Source organism: Lineus longissimus, chromosome 15, assembly GCF_910592395.1.
Source record: "Lineus longissimus chromosome 15, tnLinLong1.2, whole genome shotgun sequence".
Taxonomy (NCBI): domain Eukaryota; kingdom Metazoa; phylum Nemertea; class Pilidiophora; order Heteronemertea; family Lineidae; genus Lineus; species Lineus longissimus.
Genome location: NC_088322.1, coordinates 7,089,801 through 7,097,112, shown reverse-complemented (window position 1 = coordinate 7,097,112; position 7,312 = coordinate 7,089,801). Strand labels below are relative to the sequence as shown.

The window sequence follows — 7,312 nt, the reverse complement described above, 5'->3', positions numbered from 1 at the left end:
CAGGTCACATAGCTTTTTTATTCTCACGGTCTGGCACCTGTTATAAACGCCTTAGCCATTTTCAAGTTAAATTGGCACAATCCACACGCTCATAACGCTTTCCTAGAATAAATCAGCGACGAACGCGTTCACAACCAAATAATATCCAAACCTGTCTAACCATGGAATGTTTTGTACGTTATGTGTGACGAATAATAATAATCAAGGTTGGGGTCTGAAAATAGGTGGCGCTTTTTTCATTGATTTTCACCGCTGCACTACTTTTTGGGATGTATGGTTCAAACCAACTGACAGCAATACATGTGCATGCGTAGGTTTATCTGGAGATTCCAAATATGATTTTTGAAACAAAATAAAAAATGCTACATGCAAAAAGCTGTGTTTTGATCGAGTGCCTCCGCAGCAATTTTCTAGCATTGTTGAGAGGCGGAAGAAACGTCTTCAAAAACCGAAGAGACAGAGAACCATGCCTATAAGGGGGCATCATGGCGCATATCACTGGACGTGAAGTTGTGTCCCACAAGGGCAGTTCTCCTATGCGTGTATGCTTCATGTGGGATGTTATTTTGTCGAAGTCAGATGACTAACTTGTAACAACTACTATTCACGCATGTACCAGGAATATACTTTATGTTGCCTCACGTATACCGTCTTCCTATACCGCTAATACAAAATGACAGTGTCCATACATTGGGTGGGGTATGCAGTAGGGTTCACCACATGCGGAGCGGTTTTTCTTTGCCCACGTGATGAATGGGCATTGTCCATTTGCTCCGCCTCGGTCACGCCATGAATAAAGCCCAAACACGATTGTCTCGTAATACAACCCATTCAATTCATTTAAAAATCCCATCGAACAATGGTGTTGGACTGCAAGTAGTGGGTGCCTCTGGCCATAGGTCTCCGCCACGATCTGAGCCAATCAGTCTAATCCACTTGACCTAAACTTTGTATTAGGTATGCGAGGTATTCATCCCTTGGGGCCTCTTAAATATGGCGCACAAAGACGGTATACGTGAGGAAACAGGGTATGTATTGCTGAATATAACACCACACAGTCCCCTAGAACTCATATTATCAAACTTCCACCGGTATTGCCTCCGTTGCCTTCGCCAAAACCACTGAAGATATGTGTCATTTTTCTGTATTTCGCGCGCCTCACTTTACCGTGCACATCACCGAAATTTCAGCTGATTCTGCCGTGTGCATACACTATCTCTATGCGGTAAATAAAGCAGCATTCGGTGAACCCATTTTTCGATCACACACATCTCACTTTCAATGACCACTGCGCTGTTAATCTGAGCTGGATTTCAAAATAACATCTAGTGCATGAGTGGATTCATGCCATGGGTGTGAAATCTTGCACTTTGATCATCGGTTTGTCTTCAGAAGTACCCGGCTCTCTTTTCTCTTCCGGTTCAGGAATCTCCTCTCTTGAACTGGAGTGACCGTTGACGCTCTGCATTTTGGGCTGCCCTCTGATCTAGTCTCACCATATACTTTCGCAGTTGACTGCTCTCGGCACACTCGGTGTGCGACAGGATCTGTCGAATCAACCTCATTGTGGAGTTTCCAGTCCCGAATGTAAGGGAATCAATTACCGAATGGTACAGCACACTGAGCTTGAAACATGAAAAATGTAGATAAAAATTCTTCAAGGAAAGCGACAGTGCATTCTATTATCCCAAACCATCAGTAACAAATCAGTGAAGAAGGAAAACAAATCCGCTGGGGAAATTTTGGAAAAAATGATTTTTCGAAATTTCCACCTCAGAGTTTGAGAAATTCGGTGAAAAAGTGTTACTATTCAATTTTCAACAACTGTTTTCCACTAGCACCAGGTGTAAACGTATATATCGTCAATTTTTTGTCTTGGGGAATGCACTGTTGCCATGGTAACGAATGAAAAGATGTGATTTTTTTGGTAAAAGTTCATTTATTGCAATCAACCGGACAACATGTGGAACACTTACATTTTTATGCTTGATGACGTCATGTTTTCCGCCTAAAGGTGAGCAGCGTTATATTCCTTAACGGTTTGTCTAAGGCGCTGTCCAAAGAGTTTATTGTCTTTGTCCTTGATTAAATGCTGGGGACTTGAAGTATAGGCCTTTATCAAAATGTTTGTCACATTTGTTACATAACACGCTGATATTGACAAGATAGAATCGGACGGTGGTAACAAAATGACCATTAATTTGATTCAATTATGATGACCATCCCCAGTAGTTATGTAATGTATGTAATGGACAGACAAAAGGCTAGAGTTGGGTAGGGCTATGAAAACTTTAAAATGGCCCTTTACTCCTGAGGTAAAGGCTTGAATTATGATGTACAATGTTTTGCATCTTTTGTACCTATCAAAGACATAGATTCAAATGCTGCATGAACATTCGATTATAATGCCAAGTCACTTTAGTTCATAGTATTACACCTCCCTGCTCATGATCCGGCAAAGCCGTGTTGAAGTTGGCTCCACAGTTGCACCTTTTCCGTCTGACCTGCAATTGGTTTGTGTATATTTAGCTATTGTGTCGGAATGAACTCTAAACGATGCACATGATATGGCAAGGCCACGGACGAAACATGGTCCCATGGTTATGATTTTGCTCTCAATTCAGGAAAACTGTCGACCAAGCTTTCTCTAGGTCCGAGTACTATGGTCGTATGAATTGGGCATTGTCATTGATGAGGACTGTAATTGATGAGTCTTTTATAAACGATACAAAGGCCTTACGTTAGAGATTGCAGTACCTTGGCACTAGTCATGCTTCTGCCAGAAATATTAGTACTACTTCAAACCAGACCCTTAACCCTGTTGTTCCAGGGTTGGTTAATATTGTGACCACTTAGTCTTTGTGACTTGCTATATTCATGGTTCAGCGCCCGGTATAAAACATGGGACTACATGAAGTTAGTTTACATCAACTTACCATCGGGAAGGCAATTCAGATGGCACACAATGGTGGTCGTATCACCATTGTGTCACAATCGAACGCAAATCGATATTAACAAAGTATGTAATGTTACAGTTATTGATTATTTCACAGTGTATAGAGGCAACAAAGCAGTGTTGATCGAGCATTGATAAAATCGATTGCTTTTAAGCAAACCTGAAATTACAAAAACCACAAAGCAGGCAGAAAGTGATGAAGATGCTAACCGATAGGGATTCAGAAGACAGATGAGGACAGAGACCTGCACCAATAGACAATAGGACTGTCCACATTAGAACGGAGAAGATGAAGAAGACTGAAGTGTTGTTTCAGAATGCCACATTCGTTTAGTTGTCAAAGCAAATTTTGAAAGTGTTACACAACTATTTCTTTCATCGACGAAATCTGCCCGTGCCAACTTGTCTTCTGTCCGTAAAGCTACAGAAAGGGAGACCAACACAGCTTTTGTAGGAGGCCGGTGATTTACCCTCATTCCAGGTACCGTATCTTGCGACATCAAGTACAAAATACCGCCTTACATGCATCGTTGATCAAATTGACATGGCGATCTCAGAGCCCTGTGATTCTAAACGATATGCATTTTATAGGATATATATATATCGCATTTCATCTCATCAACGAAATTTATCGATGTACTTTTAATATAGCAATGGAAGCAATATTCAAACATTTGTACTCGACTGTTGTAAAATATATTTTACAACTGATCAGGATAGTTGCCATTATTGTGATTGTGTCTTCCAGTTCAGTCTATTTGCCTTCCTGGAGGGCTCCATCTGAATGCATGCCTTGCCATGTACCGCTACATGTTTGTTTCCTGTGCGCCTCACTGAGCCATCCGGCTTTCATTCAGGGAAGTTCCGATGGATTGTGCAATCAAAGGTTTCGTTGTGTCTGCCTCTCCAGCGTGCTCATTTGCAACCAGACAATCCGATGGCAGTACTCTACATTTGGGGTTCGTTCCGGTCACGTGCAACTTTTGAAAAAGGCAAATTTAGGGCATCTATGCCAAAATCACTTTCTGAAGAATTCGTATGCATGCGAGTCTGTCAACACTACCGACACAGTCATCGTACATGTACATCAACTTAAGATATTCCTTGGCATCCGTGTAAACAATACTCGAAGCTTGTCTGTTTATGTTTAAGGGTTCCGGTGCTGAACTGCTGGTGTATGCCATGACATCGAAAAGGTCATTTTTATCTCTGATGGGATATATGCTCTTGACCTCACTACCGACGCAGATTTCCTCTTGTAAAGATATAGTTACACCACCAAGAATACCGAATAACGGTAAGGTTTTCTCACGTAAAAAAGACGAAATTATCCAACATGGCAAACGAGAGATTTTTGTCGAAGGGACATCTGTATCGCATGCGACAAAAGTGTATCTTTTGCGATGGTAATTTTAGGTACTCCGAAAACAATCGTTCGGCCTTGCTGAGACCTGCGATAGATAAGTAACTGGTTTAACCCGCACATAAGCAATTTTTGTCCCACAACCCATCGTTAATAATCGTAAGTTGCAGGGATAAAATATCTTGTATCCGGGTCGCTTTAAGATTTCGTGCTGTTTTTTTTCTTGAATAAAGGTCTCCCCTATCACTGTACATTGACTCAGAAAAAATTATACAGGTTAACACTAATGTGGATCAGCTCGCCGGCTTCTTTTCTAAAATCATGATGATCGTTGGTCCGGGGTCCGGGGTATAGAAGAAATTATGAGCGTTACAGGAGCCGATTCAGGAGTTATTGCAGCAGACACGCCGTCGGGTGAGGACTCCGTACCTGATTTACTCCTAAATTTTGGTCTGATGTTCAGTAATGACACGACCAAATTTTGACTGACTGCTGTCTTTTTTTGCCAGATCTGAAATCATTGCCTTAGGTCACCCGGCTGCAGAGCTGCGCACAAAGTCCGGTCTGTTCTTCAGCACTTAGTGCGAAGTAAATTGCACATCCCTTACAGTTGTTCATTCTTTTGCCTGCTGCAGTGTATCGACTTTACTACCTGAATGGCAGCGATGCCATGGTGAAGTGAGTACACAGTCAGTTTAGTACTTCTCGCCTGGATTATTACTGACAGGATTTTTCAGCAATTTTGCAAGTTGCCTTCACTATAATTCCTCATGGATTAAAAAGGAAAATATATATGGCATATAAAGTTGGCTATAGATGGGTTGGTACCCTGCCGCATTAGCCGTGTGGGTGCTTTGGGACTACAACGACTTTACCTCGTCGCATATATTCATCATGGTAATTCAGCAATCTCCCAGTCTCGCCATTTGTAACGGTTGCTTTAAGTGACACTAGCAGCGTTTACCAAAGTACATGTGACCTCTTCCGTTTGGTATTTTCCGGTTTAAGAGGCAGCAAATGGCAGCTAGTCCTTTCATTGGAGGATTGGTGATTCATGTGACAGTAGCCTCGTCATTTGTAATTTGTTTGGTTTGGCATCACTGCAATGGTATCTGGCTGTTTGTTTTCTACGACATGTTAAAGTAACGGCCTAAAGTCCTTGACATGGGCCGAATTATTTGTGCTTTACTGAAGCGTGACAACATACAGAGCTCAGTCTGTCATGTGAAATACCACTTCACAGATATTGCTACATCATATTATTGTCGGTATAAATGTACGTGATAAACTACATCCAGGACACGTAATTTAATTACTACCACATAATTCTACTCTTCTCTTTGCCTATGAATATTAGAAATGGACAGTATGTATACTCTACATCATTTGGTCATGCTCTTCGAATGACTGGCGGCAAACATGAAAACATCAATATCAAACAACGCTTCACGTCAGGGTTACATCCTAAGCCCTACACTATCGCTTTTTACGTTAAGGTCAAATGTAGGCGCAAGCAGCAGTACATTCTCGATGAAATTGAGAAAGGCTACAGGCTCTCCATTTACCTTGTATTCAGAGCTCTAGCAGTAGCACACTACGTTCGGAAAAGGGCATATTTTACGCATGCGAAAATTTCTTGCTTTGACAAACAGGCCGGGTGGCACCTATTGGCAATGACTATCCGCTACAAAAAAGGCGGTAGGTCATATAGGGCGATGGTGTTTTGGGATGGCTGGGACGTTACTCAAGACACAAAGCTTGGCACTGTCAATGGGAGATGGTGGGGAAATCGACATTATCCTTTTCATCTTGGAGCTGAAGCATTTGGAAAGCACAATTGGAAGTTCCAAGGAAAGATGGCGAGGCTTATGCTATTTAAATGTATTCTATCGCAGAAATTTATCTTCGAAAATCTTGGTAGGTATATGTTTTCAAACTTGCAATGCCAGAGGAGGGTGTGACAGTGCTTTACTGCAATTTTATCGTTCAATGGGGGCTGCCTTTAGGCTTTAAGATTTGACATATCATGGATTTATTTCACTGAAGATATTCGTTTAAAATCAGAGAAACACAAAGGATCAGCACCGCGCGTGCAGTATCGAGCCCGAAAACTTGGAAAATATTGGTTGGCTCGTTGAAGCCCTGGCGTTTTGACCGGAAAGTAGGCTGGCTGTTGTAGCTGCGCACATTTGACCAAGTTTCCGTCCGTAACGCTAGAGAACGTTGACATAGGTTCTCTGTCGACTGTCGGCTGTTCAGGCACTGATCGAGCAGATCAAGTGATTTTCTAACTAGATTATCTGCGGTAGGTATCGCTTCAGGCCGACTGAATCGGTATGAATACGAGAAGTGTCCATTTCTGATGTGGAAAAAATTAGAAAAAGAACGTCATGTGTCACAGACGAGACTTGAGCACATTGAACACCACTGGTTAGACATGTAACATATGTATATCATCACGTATAAACTGGAAAAGAATGAACAACACAAAATCACCCCATATACATATATTATTTTTAATCGCATGGTGCTCAGTTCCAGAAAAGAACCTAGCCATTTGCAAGAGTTGCTATTTGAGGCAGGACCAATACAAACAAAATGTTACCTCTCTCATCCCCATATACCTGCTATCATAAAGTGCAAGCTCTAGTGAACTCACACAACTGTTTGACATGGGGGTGCCCCCCCCCCACACCCCCATCCTTCTGACATGTTTTAGCAAGTGAACTTGGGGGGGGGGGGGGGGCAGAATTGCAAAAAGCTCCCTAAATTAAAAATTAGACCTAACTGCTAGTCTATCTAACCAATAGCTAGTTAAACATTCTTCTTACATTTATACAAGATATAATTCATAAAATAGGATTGTTACCAATTAGATAGGAAATGCTAACATGTATATGTCCTGTAAAATGCCCATATTATCATAATGTGGTATCTAGTAAGGAACAAGGTGATGCTATAACGCATTATACGTTCTTAGTCTATATTCATTC

At 41.6% G+C, this 7,312-nt stretch overlaps 1 long non-coding RNA gene across 1 annotated transcript; it reads left to right on the top strand.

Annotated features, from left to right (window-relative positions):
* Positions 1–2,893: 2,893 nt before the first annotated feature.
* On the top strand, positions 2,894–7,055 carry LOC135499638 (uncharacterized). Its single transcript, XR_010449321.1, has 3 exons — positions 2,894–3,437; positions 4,109–4,997; positions 5,677–7,055. It is a non-coding gene; the product is annotated as an uncharacterized LOC135499638 (long non-coding RNA).
* Positions 7,056–7,312: the final 257 nt, after the last annotated feature.